This window comes from Oncorhynchus nerka, linkage group LG5, assembly GCF_034236695.1.
Source record: "Oncorhynchus nerka isolate Pitt River linkage group LG5, Oner_Uvic_2.0, whole genome shotgun sequence".
NCBI classification, from domain to species: Eukaryota; Metazoa; Chordata; class Actinopteri; order Salmoniformes; family Salmonidae; genus Oncorhynchus; species Oncorhynchus nerka.
The window spans coordinates 31,638,119-31,654,818 of NC_088400.1; the positions used below are offsets into that span (position 1 = coordinate 31,638,119).

At 41.1% G+C, this 16,700-nt stretch overlaps 1 pseudogene; it reads left to right on the forward strand.

Annotated features, from left to right (window-relative positions):
• Positions 1–16,700, forward strand: part of LOC115129331 (bifunctional heparan sulfate N-deacetylase/N-sulfotransferase 1-like) — a 103,307-nt pseudogene that overhangs the window by 80,591 nt on the left and 6,016 nt on the right.

Genomic DNA, 16,700 nt, shown 5'->3' on the forward strand with positions numbered 1-16,700 from the left:
GTTAGAAATTGTTTTGCATTTTAATGAGGGAAATAAGTATTTGACCCCCTCTCAATCAGAAAGATTTCTGGCTCCCAGGTCTCTTTTATACAGGTAACGAGCTGAGATTAGGAGCACACTCTTAAAGGGAGTGCTCCTAATCTCAGTTTGTTACCTGTATAATAGACACCTTTCCACAGAAGCAATCAATCAGATTCCAAACTCTCCACCATTGGCTAAGACCAAAGAGCTCTCCAAGGATGTCAGGGACAAGATTGTAGACCTACACAAGGCTGGAATGGGCTACAAGACCATCGCCAAGCAGCTTGGTGAGAAGGTGACAACAGTTGATGCGATTATTCGCAAATGGAAGAAACACAAAAGAACTGTCAATCTCCCTTGGCCTGGAGCTCCATGCAAGATCTCACCTTGTGGTGTTGCAATGATCATGAGAACGGTGAGGAAACGGCCCAGAACTACATGGGAGGATCTTGTCAATGATCTCAAGGCAGCTGGGACCATAGTCACCAAGAAAACAATTGGTAACACACTACGCCGTGAAGGACTGAAATCCTGCAGCACCCGCAAGGGCCCCCGGCTCAAGAAAACACGTATACATGCCCGTCTGAAGTTGGCCAATGAACATCTGAATGATTCAGAGGACAACTGGGTGAAAGTGTTGTCGTCAGATGAGACCAAAATGGAGCTCTTCGGCATCAACTCAACTCGCCGTGTTTGGAGGGGGAGGAATGCTGCCTATGACCCCAAGAACACCATCCCCACCATCAAACATGGAGGTGGAAACATTATACTTTGGGAGTGTTTTTCTGCTAAGGGTACATGACAACTTCACCGCATCAAAGGGACGATGGACGGGGCTATGTACCGTCAAATCTTGGGTGAGAACCTCCGTCCCTCAGCCAGGGCATGAAAATGGGTCGTGGATGGGTATTCCAGCATGACAATGACCCAAAATACACGGCCAAGGCAACAAAGGAGTGGCTCAAGAAGAAGCACATTAAGGTCCTGGAGTGGCCTAGCCAGTCTCCAGACCTTAATCCCATAGAACATATGTGGAGGGAGCTGAAGGTTCGAGTTGCCAAACGTCAGCCTCGAAACCTTAACCTGTTGCGACGAGCAATCCCGTATCCGGGATCGTAATTATAGCCTCAAGCTCATTACCATAACGCAACGTTAACTATTCATGAAAATCGCAAATGAAATGAAATAAATATATTGGCTCTCAAGTTTATCCTTTTGTTAACAACACTGTCATCTCAGATTTTCAAAATATGCTTTTCAACCATAGCAAAACAAGCATTTGTGTAAGAGTATTGATAGCTAGCATAGCATTAAGCCTAGCATTCAGCAGGCAACATTTTCACAAAAACAAGAAAAGCATTCAAATAAAATAATTTACCTTTGATGAACTTCGGATGTTTTCAATGAGGAGACTCTCAGTTAGATAGCAAATGTTCAGTTTTTCCCAAAATATTATTTGTGTAGGAGAAATCGCTCCATTTTATTCATCACGTTTGGCTGAGAAAAACCCCCGAAAATTCAGTCATCAAAACGCCGAACTTTTTTCCAAATGAACTCCATAATATTGACAGAAACATGGCAAATGTTGTTTAGAATCAATCCTCAAGGTGTTTTTCACATATCTATTCGATGATAAGTCATTCGTGGCAGTTTTGTTTCTCCTCTGAATCACATGGGAAAATACATGCAGCTGGAGATTACGCACCAATTTCGACAGAGGACACCAGGCGGACACCTGGTAAATGTAGTCTCTTCTGGTCAATCTTCCAATGATATGCCTACAAATACGTCACAATGCTGCAGACACCTTGGGGAAACGACAGAAAGTGTAGGCTCGTTCCTGGCGCATTCACAGCCATATAAGGAGACATTGGAACACAGCGCCTCAAAAATCTGGCTCACTTCCTGTTTGAAGTTTCATCTTGGTTTCGCCTGTAGCATTAGTTCTGTGGCACTCACAGACAATATCTTTGCAGTTTTGGAAACGTCAGAGTGTTTTCTTTCCAAAGCTGTCAATTATATGCATAGTCGAGCATCTTTTCGTGACAAAATATCGTTTTTTTATCCATAAATTAAAAGAGCGCCTATATCCAAGAATATCTGCAAAGAGGAGTGGGACAAAATCCCTCCTGAGATGTGTGCAAACCTGGTGGCCAACTACAAGAAACGTCTGACCTCTGTGATTGCCAACAAGGGTTTTGCCACCAAGTACTAAGTCATGTTTTGCAGAGGGGTCAAATACTTATTTCCCTCATTAAAATGCAAATAAATGTATAACATTTTTGACATGCGTTTTTCTGGATTTTTGTTGTTGTTATTCTGTCTCTCACTGTTCAAATAAACCTACCATTAAAATTATAGACTAATCATTTCTTTGTCAGTGGGGAAACCGTACAAAATCAGCAGGAGATCAACTACTTTTTTCCCTCACTGTATTTAAAATTCAAGGCACACTTAACCAGTGTGGCTACCACAGCATTCTGCAGCGATACGCCATCTCATCTGGTTTGGGTTTAGTGGGACAATCATTTGTTTTTCAACAGAACAATGACCAAACACACACCTTCAGGGTGTGTAAGGGCTATTTTACCAAGAAGGAGAGGGATGGAGTGCTGCATTAGATGACATGGCCTCCACAATCCCATGGTTTGGGATGAGTCGGACCACAGAGTGAAGGAAAAGCAGCCAGCTCAGTATATGTGTTCACTATTATTCTACAATTAAGAAAATAAAGAAAAACCTTTGAGTGAGAAATACTTGTCTGTCTCTTTCTCTCTCTCTCGCTGTCTCATGCTCTTGCTTTTTCTTCCTCTTCTTCTCTCTTTCTTTCTCTCTCTGTCTCTCTGGCTCGCTGTCTCATTCTCTCTCTTTCTTCCTCTCTCTCTTCCTCTCTGTGTCTCTCTCTCTTTCCCTCTCTCGCTCTCTCTCTTCTTCTCTGTCTCTCTCACTGGTCCTCTGTCTCTCGTGCTTTCAATTAAATTCTATTTGCTTTATTGGCATGCCGTAACAATGTACATATTGCCAAAGCTTACTTTGGATATTTACAATATGAAAATAATAAGAATCAAAATTGTCAACGGGACAACAGTAACAACAATAACCAAGGGTCAAAATAACCATACATTGAACAATAACAATAAGCATACAGTAGAGGACATGTGCAGGTTGATTGGTCTGTCAGACACTGTCCCTCATCTTATGGCAGGCTCTCTCTCTCTGTCTCATGTGCTCTCACTCTTGCTCTCTGTCTCTCTCATTCTCTCTTCCTTTCTCTCTCTCACTGTCACTCTCTCTCTCTTCCTCTCTCTCTATTCCTCTATCTTCGTAATCCCAGTAGAGCCTGGTAACCAAAGGACAGTTTGCAGGTCTTGTGAAAGAGCAGAGGTAGAGGGAGGAGTGGTAGGTGGGTAAGCATGAATATCTGGTCAATCTAGTGGGGTTTGTGATCAGTCTATCAGGGAGAGAAAGTGAGGGTGAGAAATTAATCTCAATGACATCATCAATGTTGAACAGGAATATGTTTCATACTTCCGTGGGCATTGGGGGAAAGTTGCTTTAATATTTTTTTGTGTGTATGGGAACATCCTCAGTGTGTGTGGGTGAGTGTTAACTTAATAACATTGTTTTCTTAGACGCCCACACAGCCATGTAAGATAGTTATTGACTAAGCCTCCAGTGAGTGAGTGGGTGGGTGGGAGGGAGGAGGGAGGATTGGGAGAGGCAGTTTAGGAGAAAGAGATTGGACATCCATAGGATCTAATGAATTGAATTACCGCCCCCTTCATCTCTATAGAATGTATTTCAAGTCAAGCTTATTCAATAGGACACTTGGAAATGTATTCCACAGAGCTAAAAGGATGTTCTATTCCACATGATTGGAAGTTTTGTCCATTCAATGCAATGCAACAGATTTCTATCGACAATGATCTGAATAGAATTTACTGGAATGAAATTGTAACTCTCTGTCCCTTCTTGATGATGTAATTGACCACCCTCCTCCCTCCTGTAGGCCAATGAGAATAGCCTGCTGAGTGCCCAGCTCAAAGGCTTCCCCCTCTTCCTCCACTCCAACCTGGGCCTGAAAGACTGCACGGTCAACTCCAAGTCCCCCCTCCTCTTCATCACCCGCTCCGGCCAACCCCTCCCAGGCCCCCTCCCCGGTGACGACTGGACCGTCTTTCAGTCCAACCACTCCACCTACGAGCCCGTCCTCCTGGCCAAGACCCAGTCCGCAGAGAGTGTCCCCTCACTGGGTACGACGGTCGCACTGCTTCCCTCCGTGGTGCAGGACCTGGGGCTCCATGATGGGATCCAGAGAGTTCTGTTTGGGAACAACCTCAACTTCTGGCTGCACAAGCTGGTGTTTGTGGACGCGGTGGGCTTCCTGACGGGAAAGAGGCTCTCTCTCTCCCTGGAGCGACACCTACTGGTCGATATAGATGACATCTTTGTTGGGAAGGAGGGCACGAGGATGAAGGTGGATGATGTTAAGGTGATATATACTTAGAATAAAGAAATGTCCATTTCCAATGTTTCCATCTCTGACACCTTGTAATTATGCTGCATTATATGTTTGCAATGAAGCATTATTAGGCAGGTATAGTGCATTCGGAAAGTATTCAGACCCACATTTTGTTACGTTACAGCCTTATTCTAAAATGTATTAAATGTATTTTTAACCTCAGCAATCTACGTACAATACCCCGTAATTACTAAGAAAAAATAGGTTTTTAGAAATGTTATGTTTAAAACATTTAAAACTGATATCACCAATACATAAGTATTCAGACCTTTGTTGAAGCATCTTTGGCAGCGATTACAGCCTCGAGTCTTCTTGGGTATAACGCTGCAAGCTTAGCACACCTGTATTTGGGGAGTTTCTCCCATTCTTCTCTGCAGATCCTCTCAAGCTCTGTCAGGTTGGATGGGGAGCGTTGCTGCATAGCAATTTTCAGGTCTCTCCAGAGATGTTTGGGTTCAAGTCCAGGCTCTGGCTGGGCCACTCGAGCACATCCAGAGACTTGTCCCGAAGCCACTCCTGCATTGTCTTGACTGTGTGCTTAGGGTCATTGTCCTGTTGGAAGGTGAACCTTAGACCCAGCACGAATGTCCCGAGCACTCTGGAGCAGGTTTTCATCAAGGATCTCAGTTAATCTTTCAATCCTGACTAGTTTTCCAGTCCCTGCCGCTGAAAAACATCTCCACAGCATGATGCTGTTACCACCATGCTTCACCGTAGGGATGGTGCCAGGTTTCCTCCAGACGTGATGCTTGGCATTCAAGCCAAAGAGTTCAATTTTGGTTTCATCAGACCAGAGAATCTTGTTTCTCCTGGTCTGAGAGTCCTTTAGGTGCCCTTTGGCAAACTCCAAGCGGGCTGTCATGTGCCTTTTACTGAGAAGTGGCTTCCGTCTGGCCACTCTACCATAAAGGCCTGATTGGTGGAGTGATGCAGATGATTGTCCCTCTGGGAGGTTATTTCATTTCCACAGAAGAACTCTGGAGCTCTGTCAGAGTTACTATCGGGTTCTTGGTCACCTCCCTGACCAGGCCCTTCTCTTCCGATTGCTCAGTTTGGCCGGGCGGCCAGCTCTAGGAAGAGTCTTGGTGGTTCCAAACTTCTATAATTTAAGAACGATGGAGGCCACTATGTTCTTGGGGACATTCAATGCTGCAGAAATGTTTTGGTGCCCTTCTCCAGATCTGTGCCTCGAGACAATCCTGTTTCGGAGCTCTACGGACAATTCCTTCGACATCATGGCTTGGTTTTAGCTGTGACCTTCACTGTCAACTGTGGTACCTTATATAGACAGGTGTGTGCCTTTCCAAATCATGTCCAACCAATTGAATTTATCACAGGTATTGTTTTTATGTATCTTTTTTTGCAAAATTGGCTAAAAACCTGTTTTCACTTTGTTGCTATGGGGTATTGTGTGTAGATTGATGGATTGTTTATATATTTGTATTTATTTTTAGAACAAGGCTGTAAAGTCACAATGTGGAAAAAGGGGAAGGGGTCTGAACACTTTCCGAAGACACCGTAAGTGGGTTGGTACAGCACATGACAGGCATCTTGCCGCTCCTAGTATTATATTAAACCTATTCTCTCCCTCCACCCCCCCTCTCTCTGTATTCATCTCAGTAGGCTCCTCAGAGTTGACAGGTGTTCTGATAGGGCGACACACTCTCTCAAGAACCATATCCATTCATATTTCAACACAGAATATGACTTTTTTTGGTTGTCTGTGTTCTGCATCCCTCATCAGAGTTGTACCTCCTCTCATGTGCTGGGGTAGAACATTAGAATACCAGGACTATATCAAGGCTTCCTTCATCTCTTGGCATCTGAACAGTGAGGTTATGGAAGGAACCTGACACGGCAGGAGAGGGATACTGGGAGAAAGAGAGAGATGAAGCGTGGATTCATATACAGAGAATAAATTAAACAAACTCAAATCAGAGGAGAGAGATCTCAAGCGGAATGGAGGAGAGAATAGAGGCCACCAGGGGTTGATGAGGATGTAAACGGGGAGAGTTACAGACCAACAAGATGAGGTGTGTGTGTGTGTGTTGCCTTGCTCACCCCCCCCCCTCCTTCCTGTGTCAGGCCCTGTTGGAGACCCAGCGAGAGCTGCGTAACCATGTACCCAACTTCACCTTCAACCTGGGCTATTCAGGGAAGTTCTTCCATGCAGGTAAGACAGTATGAAACTCACACCAGCATTAATGTACACACTTCACAGGTTCTTATGGGATTGCATTAACAAATCCAAGCAGTATACATATTGCTTTTATAACTTGAGGACATACACCACACTGTTCATCAAACAAATGTTTTTCTCCCCCTTTCCGTCTCTTCATTCTTTCACTGCTACTCTCCTGCTCCGTCCCTGACCTCCCTCTGCACACCTCCCATCCACCTTTTCTCCTCTCATCCATCTCCCTTCGTGTCCAGGGTCAGATGAGGAGGACCTGGGGGATGACCTGCTCCTCTCCTACGTCAAGGAGTTCTGGTGGTTCCCCCACATGTGGAGCCACATGCAGCCCCACCTCTTCCACAACCAGTCAGTGCTAGCTGAACAGATGCTGCTCAACAAGAGGTTCGCTATGGTGAGTCTCTGTCTGTCTGGGGGCTAGCAGTGGGATGCTAACAGTTAGCCCACATCACTGTGTTGTTCCTCATTAGAAATGCTGACGTTAGCCTAATCTCGGGTTAATCCAGAACTAAAGTCTTGCATAATTGGTCAGATGTTCAATTAAGTTCTGGGTCCATACTTGTTAAGAGAAGAGCTAGAACGTGGATCGGAACTCCACCCTCTCTCTTTGTATGTTACGGGCTGAATGTCCCCTCCCCTTCTGAAATTCTAACGATGCTAACACCTCTGAAATGATGACTTGTCCAAAGCACCAGAACTAATGCTGCTCTTTATCTCACACATCCTGTTCTATCATGACAGATCTACGGCACCATTTATGTGCTGTGTTGGGCTAGCCTTATCATTGCTAATAAGGAGCAATACTGTGAGGGCTTGTGCTGAATGAGAGAAATCACTTGGCCATGAGTTATGTGTGTCAGGTCATATCAGTCTGACTCCTGGCTGTGATTTTAATTATGATTCCTTCTTCCTCCCTATCTTCTATCTGTCTCTCTCCTCCCCCAATCTACCCCTCTTCTGCCTCCCCCCTCTCTTTCCAGGAGCACGGTATCCCCACTAACATGGGCTATGCGGTGGCACCCCACCACTCTGGGGTGTACCCGGTCCACCTGCAGCTGTACGATGCCTGGAAGAAGGTGTGGGGCATCAGGGTGACCAGCACAGAGGAGTACCCCCACCTCAAACCTGCCCGCTTCAGACGAGGATTCATACACAGTGGTATCAGCGTGAGTCACAGGGACCCTACTTACGGTTACTCTATTCAATTCAATTCAAGTGCTTTATTGACATGGGAAACATATGTTAACATTGCCAAAGCAAGTGAAGTAAATAATAAACAAAAGTGAAAAAAACAATACCAATTTACAGTAAAAATGACACGCACAGAGGTTCCACTCTCTCCATCTCTGGGTTTGTTCTGTCTTCCTTTGCAGATCTGAAGTTACAGAATAGGTGTAAACAAGATGGTGCTGCCTTCTCTTTTCCACTCTCTTCACTACCTTCATAACTCTATTACCCCACCTATCTCACCACCTTCGTAACTCTATTACTCCACCTATCTCACCACCTTCGTAACTCTATTACCCCACCTATCTCCGCCTGACCCCCAGACACTACCAACCGCTCTGACTGGCCCCCAAACACTACCAACCGCCCTGACTGGCCCCAGACACTACCAACCACCCTGACTGGTCTCCAAACAGTACCAGACACTCTGACTGGCCCCCAAACACTACCTCTTGGATACGCCTTTAACAATGCAACAACAACATCAACAACATAGAGACTTTTCCCTCCACAACATAAACCCTGATGGCACACCACCAATACACAAGTTAATCTTCTTAAAAACACTATCTGAAACCCCAGTAGTACACTATGTTGTGCTGCCAGTAGGTTTTCCTCTCGTGCTGCCTGTCGGCATCTCTCTCTTCCTGTAGACAATTGATATTCAGATCCCCAGACTCTCTTTAGTTTTTTAATGAATTCCATATAGGCCTTTCCAAATGATAATAATAATATGAAGATTATTGAAAGCAAAAGTGTTGATATTGCCTGGGGTTTGGAATGTTTTGCATTGAATAGACCAGTGGCGCGTGCATGCTTGTGTGTGTCATTGCCTTATAAGTGTGTTTGTTTGTTTGTTTGCAGGTCTTGCCCAGGCAGACATGTGGCCTGTTCACGCACACCATCTTCTATAAGGAGTACCCAGGCAGCCCCAACGAACTGGACAAACTCATTAACGGAGGAGAGCTGTTCCTCACTGTTCTACTCAACCCTGTGAGTTAACACACACACACACACACACACACACACACAATACATCCAATCACTGCTGGCCACTCCCACTATCAGAGTGAATTTAAGTTAACCTTTGTCTTTCTCTCTCTCTCTCTCTTTCTTTCTTTCTTTCTTTCTTTCTTTCTTTCTTTCTTTCTTTCTTTCCTCCTCCAGATCAGTATCTTCATGACCCACCTGTCTAACTACGGTAACGACCGTCTGGGCCTGTACACATTTAAGAGCCTGGTGGCCTTCCTGCAAACCTGGACCAACCTGCGGCTGCAGACCCTGCCTCCCATCCAGCTGGCCCAGAGATACTTCAGCCTCTTCCCTAACGAGAGAGACCCACTCTGGCAGGTCAGTCTGCGGGACAGAGAGAGACTGGCTGGAACTGGATGTGTCTATTGACGAATACTGGGATGTGATAAACATCTTGGGAAATCGACTACAAGTGGAAAAATCATGTTAGGTTGTATTTTGAGCGGAACATCCTTTTAACCTGACTACACAGCTTAGTCTCATTTAGATAGGCCTTTAACATGAGTCCTGGGTGGATCCATGTCCTGTAGACCACAAACTGCTGCCAAGTATTGTATTTGTGTTCAAAGGGCATCTCCATTGACCGTTCCGATGTAGCCGCACGTCCTCAGGATGTTGTATGTATTTGTTCAGGGTTCATTAATCCTTAAGAGTCTATTGACGCACCCATGCGTCAATCTAACATCATTTTACAAAGCCCCTTCAACATCCGTCAGTTTAAGCTAGAGATATCAGTTATTTTCACCCCATCTGCCAATGTTGGCCTTCTGCATCTGTGGGGGAAGGGGGCCGAGCTACAGCGGTTTGTCAGACCAGGAGACATCCCGATAATCTGTCTTCTCATGAAAGCGTCCGGTTGGACAAACTAATATGACCCCTCTATGGAAAGGGGAGACTCCCGAACACGATGGTGTTCTCCGTTTTACTCTACAACCCCCACAAGTGTCAGGGGACTCATATGAAGGTAACCCATACAAACGAATGGAAGAATGGATGTAGTTTTGTGTCCCAATAAATAAGGGGTTAAATATGTTTTCAAAAAACAAAAATATTTCCTGAGCTTTCTTCTATCTCTTCAAAACCTTAATCCTTATGATTGACTGTTTTGCCAATGATGAATGTGTTCTTCAATGCGTTTCTATTGGCAGTAGTAAATAAAAACATTAATAGAAAAATGTTACACCTAAAGGGGTCCTAAAATTCTAAATAAAATAGCTAAATTATCCATGGTATGACCATCTGAAAACAATTTCATATGTTAGCTTAGTACCCAAGCCCCCCCAACGGCATAGACTTTTAGAGGTTAAACAACGGGATACATGTAAGAATGACTAAGGACTCATAAACCCTGGTCCTACAGGATCCCTGCGAGGACAAAAGGCACAAGGACATCTGGTCAAAGGAGAAGACATGCGACCGTTTCCCCAAGCTGCTTGTCATTGGGCCTCAGAAGACAGGTGAGAGATGGAACACCAGAACCACCTAGTGGACATCACTAGCCATGACTCTGTCCACAATCTCACTTCTGCTCGCTCCCCATCCCAAATGGCACCCTATTCCCTGTATAATGCACTACTTTTGACCAGAGCCATACCCTGGTCAAAAGTAGTGCATTATATAGGGAATAAGGTACCATTTGGGACGGAGCCTTGATTTCACCTCACTTGTGATTCACTTCCCTTCCTCATATGTAATTATCGCAGTGATGATTAGTTCGAGCTGACAGGTATTTGCTCTGGCCTGTGGGAGGTTTCTGAGACTTTGGTCTGCAGAGGAGGTGTTGTTCTCTCGGAGTTACACATTCTCAGTACAGAACAAAATTACGGGAACTGGCCTGTCACACATGACCGACTGACACTATCTCCTCCGCAGAGAAAGCAGAAGGCGGTTTATGAGAAACACTCACCAACACTAATGGGAACAGGACACTCACAAGACGATTTATTTGATCATTCATTGTCATGGCTGCTGCAAAGTCAATGTTTTAATGCTTCAAAATATACACTCTCTCTCTCTCTCTCCCCGCTTCATCCCCCTTCCCTCCCTCTCTCTGTCTCCCTCTCCATCCCAGGTTCTACAGCCCTCTATCTGTTCCTGGGCATGCACCCTGACCTGACCAGTAACTACCCCAACAAGGAGACCTTTGAGGAGATCCAGTTCTTCAACGGACACAACTACCACAGAGGCATCGACTGGTACGACTACCACAGAGAAAGAGCTCTGGGACGTATTCTTAAAGGGTCTCAGAGTAGGAGTGTTGATCTAGGATCAGAGAAAGAGCTCTGGGACGTATTCTTAAAGGGTCTCAGAGTAGGAGTGTTGATCTAGGATCAGAGAAAGAGCTCTGGGACGTATTCTTAAAGGGTCTCAGAGTAGGAGTGTTGATCTAGGATCAGAGAAAGAGCTCTGGGACGTATTCTTAAAGGGTCTCAGAGTAGGAGTGTTGATCTAGGATCAGAGAAAGAGCTCTGGGACGTATTCTTAAAGGGTCTCAGAGTAGGAGTGTTGATCTAGGATCAGCCCCCCCCCATCCATCTAATCTTATTCCTTATGATCTAAAAATACAAAAGTGTACCCTTATAACCTTGGTTTTTTGTGGGGGGGGGGACTAACTCAGTATTCAGTACTACTTTAAATGAGAGTCTGCTAAATTACTCAAATGTAAAACACTAAAATCAAATCCAAACTGTTTAGACATTATAACGGACTATACATTCTGGACCTTGTTGAAGACCGCATGCGGCCCCCAGGGCCAAATGAGTTTGACACCCTTGGTCTAGAGACTTTCCATTAAACTTGCTTTCCAGTCCAGGGGTTGGCTTCTGTCAGTTTTCTGTTAGTGTTTAGTTAGTGTATCTGTTTTGTCTTTTGGTGAACACACAGGTACATGGAGTACTTCCCCCTGCCCTCCAACACCAGCTCAGACTACTACTTTGAGAAAAGTGCCAACTATTTTGACTCTGAGGTGGCAGCGGAGCGGGCGGCTGCCCTCTTGCCTAAATCCAAGATCATCACCATCCTCATCAACCCAGCTGACCGCGCTTACTCCTGGTACCAGGTTGGTTTATAACTCCTTACTACTGTTGTATATAATACATAATTACTACTCCTGGTACCAGGTTGGTTTATAACTCCTTATAACTGTTGTAATAATACTAATTTACCATTGGTTTATAACTGTTGTATATAATACATAATCTACTGGGTACCAGGTTGGTTTATAACTCCTTATAACTGTTGTATATAATACATAATTACTACTTGGTACCAGGTTGGTTTATAACTGTTGTATATAATACATAATTACTACTCCTGGTACCAGGTTGGTTTATAACTGTTGTATATAATACATAATTACTACTCCTGGTACCAGGTTGGTTTATAACTGTTGTATATAATACATAATTACTACTCCTGGTACCAGGTTGGTTTATAACTCCTTATAACTGTTGTATATAATACATAATTACTACTCCTGGTACCAGGTTGGTTTATAACTGTTGTATATAATACCCTTACTACTCCTGGTACCAGCTTGGTTTATAACTGTTGTATATAATACATAATTACTTGACTCCTGGTACCAGGTTGGTTTATAACTGGTATATAATACATAATTACTACTCCTGGTACCAGGTTGGTTTATAACTGTTGTATATAATACATAATTACTACTCCTGGTACCAGGTTGGTTTATAACTGTTGTATATAATACATAATTACTACTCTGGTACCAGGTTGGTTTATAACTCCTTATAACTGTTGTATATAATACATAATTACTACTCCTGGTACCAGGTTGGTTTATAACTGTTGTATATAATACATAATTACTACTCCTGGTACCAGGTTGGTTTATAACTCCTTATAACTGTTGTATATAATACATAATTACTACTGTTGTATATAATACATAATTACTACTCCTGGTACCAGGTTGGTTTATAACTGTTGTATATAATACCTACTCCTGGTACCAGGTTGGTTTATAACTCCTATAACTGTTGTATATAATACATAATTACTACTCCTGGTACCAGGTTGGTTTATAACTGTTGTATATAATACATAATTACTACTCCTGGTACCAGGTTGGTTTATAACTGTTGTATATAATACATAATTACTACTCCAGGTTGGTTTATAACTGTTGTATATAATACATAATTACAGGTTGGTTTATAACTCCTTATAACTGTTGTATATAATACATAATTACTACTCCTGGTACCAAGTTGGTTTATAACTGTTGTATATAATACATAATTACTACTCCTGGTACCAGGTTGGTTTATAACACCTGTTGTATATAATACATAATTACTACTCCTGGTACCAGGTTGGTTTATAACTGTTGTATATAATACATAATTACTACTCCTGGTACCAAGTTGGTTTATAACTGTTGTATATAATACATAATTACTACTCCTGGTACCAGGTTGGTTTATAACTCCTTATAACTGTTGTATATAATACATAATTACTACTCCTGGTACCAAGTTGGTTTATAACTGTTGTATATAATACATAATTACTACTCCTGGTACCAGGTTGGTTTATAACTGTTGTATATAATACATAATTACTACTCCTGGTACCAGGTTGGTTTATAACTCCTTTATAACTGTTGTATATAATACATAATTACTACTCCTGGTACCAGGTTGGTTTATAACTGTTTATAACTGGTACCAGGTTGTTTATATAATAATACATAATTACTACTCCTGGTACCAGGTTGGTTTATAACTGTTGTATATAATACATAATTACTACTCCTGGTACCAGGTTGGTTTATAACTCCTTATAACTGTTGTATATAATACATAATTACTACTGGTACCAGGTGGTTTACCAGGTTGGTTTATAACTGTTGTATATAATACATAATTACTACTCCTGGTACCAGGTTGGTTTATAACTGTTGTATATAATACATAATTACTACTCCTGGTACCAGGTTGGTTTATAACTCCTTATAACTGTTGTATATAATACATAATTACTACTCCTGGTACCAGGTTGGTTTATAACTGTTGTATATAATACATAATTACTACTCCTGGTACCAGGTTGGTTTATAACTCCTTATAACTGTTGTATATAATACATAATTACTACTCCTGGTACCAGGTTGGTTTATAACACCTTATAACTGTTGTATATAATACATAATTACTACTCCTGGTACCAGGTTGGTTTATAACTGTTGTATATAATACATAATTACTACTCCTGGTACCAGGTTGGTTTATAACTACTCCTGGTATATAACTGTTGTATATAATACATAATTACTACTCCTGGTACCAGGTTGGTTTATAACTGTTGTATATAATACATAATTACTACTCCTGGTACCAGGTTGGTTTATAACTGTTGTATATAATACATAATTACTACTCCTGGTACCAGGTTGGTTTATAACTCCTTATAACTGTTGTATATAATACATAATTACTACTCCTGGTACCAAGTTGGTTTATAACTCCTTACTACTGTTGTATATAATACATAATTACTACTCCTGGTACCAGGTTGGTTTATAACTCCTTATAACTGTTGTATATAATACATAATTACTACTCCTGGTACCAGGTTGGTTTATAACTCCTTATAACTGGTTTAATACATAATTACTACTCTGGTACCAGGTTGGTTTATTACTGTTGTATATAATACATAATTACTACTCCTGGTACCAGGTTGGTTTATAACTGTTGTATATAATACATAATTACTACTCCTGGTACCAGGTTGGTTTATAACTCCTTATAACTGTTGTATATAATACATAATTACTACTCCTGGTACCAGGTTGGTTTATAACTGTTGTATATAATACATAATTACTACTCCTGGTACCAGGTTGGTTTATAACTGTTGTATATAATACATAATTACTACTCCTGGTACCAGGTTGGTTTATAACTGTTGTATATAATACATAATTACTACTCCTGGTACCAGGTTGGTTTATAACTCCTAATACATAATTACTACTCCTGGTTGGTTTATAACTGTTGTATATAATACATAATTACTACTCCTGGTACCAGGTTGGTTTATAACTGTTGTATATAATACATAATTACTACTCCTGGTACCAGGTTGGTTTATAACTCCTTATTGTATATAATACATAATTACTACTCCTGGTACCAGGTTGGTTTATAACTGTTGTATATAATACATAATTACTACTATTGGTTTATAACTGTTGTATATAATACATAATTACTACTCCTGGTACCAGGTTGGTTTATAACTAATTACCTTGGTACCATAATAACTGTTGTATATAATAATTACATGGTAATTGGTTTATAACTATATAATACTCCTGGTACCAGGTTGGTTTATAACTGTTGTATATAATACATAATTACTACTCCTGGTACCAGGTTGGTTTATAACTGTTGTATATAATACATAATTACTACTCCTGGTACCAGGTTGGTTTATAACTGTTGTATATAATACATAATTACTACTCCTGGTACCAGGTTGGTTTATAACTCCTTATAACTGTTGTATATAATACATAATTACTACTCCTGGTACCAGGTTGGTTTATAACTGTTGTATATAATACATAATTACTACTCCTGGTACCAGGTTGGTTTATAACTCCTTATAACTGTTGTATATAATACATAATTACTACTCCTGGTACCAGGTTGGTTTATAACTGTTGTATATAATACATAATTACTACTCCTGGTACCAGGTTGGTTTATAACTATATAATACATAATTACTACTCCTGGTACCAGGTTGGTTTATAACTATAACTGTTGTATATAATACATAATTACTACTCCTGGTACCAGGTTGGTTTATAACTGTTGTATATAATACATAATTACTACTCCTGGTACCAGGTTGGTTTATAACTGTTGTATATAATACATAATTACTACTCCTGGTACCAGGTTGGTTTATAACTGTTGTATATAATACATAATTACTACTCCTGGTACCAGGTTGGTTTATAACTGTTGTATATAATACATAATTACTACTCCTGGTACCAGGTTGGTTTATAACTGTTGTATATAATACATAATTACTACTCCTGGTACCAGGTTGGTTTATAACATAATTACTACTCCTGGTACCAAGTTGGTTTATAACTGTTGTATATAATACATAATTACTACTCCTGGTACCAGGTTGGTTTATAACTGTTGTATATAATACATAATTACTACTCCTGGTACCAGGTTGGTTTATAACTGTACCAGGTTATAACTGTTGTATATAATACATAATTACTACTCCTGGTACCAGGTTGGTTTATAACTTATAACTGGTTATAATAACCAGGTTGGTTTATAACTGTTGTATATAATACATAATTACTACTCCTGGTACCAGGTTGGTTTATAACTGTTGTATATAATACATAATTACTACTCCTGGTACCAGGTTGGTTTATAACTCCTTATAACTGTTGTATATAATACATAATTACTACTCCTGGTACCAGGTTGGTTTATAACTGTTGTATATAATACATAATTACTACTCCTGGTACCAGGTTGGTTTATAACTGTTGTATATAATACTGTTGTATAATTACTACTCCTGGTACCAGGTTGGTTTATAACTGTTGTATATAATACATAATTACTACTCCTGGTACCAGGTTGGTTTAACTGTAATAATACATAATTAACTATATAATACATAATTACT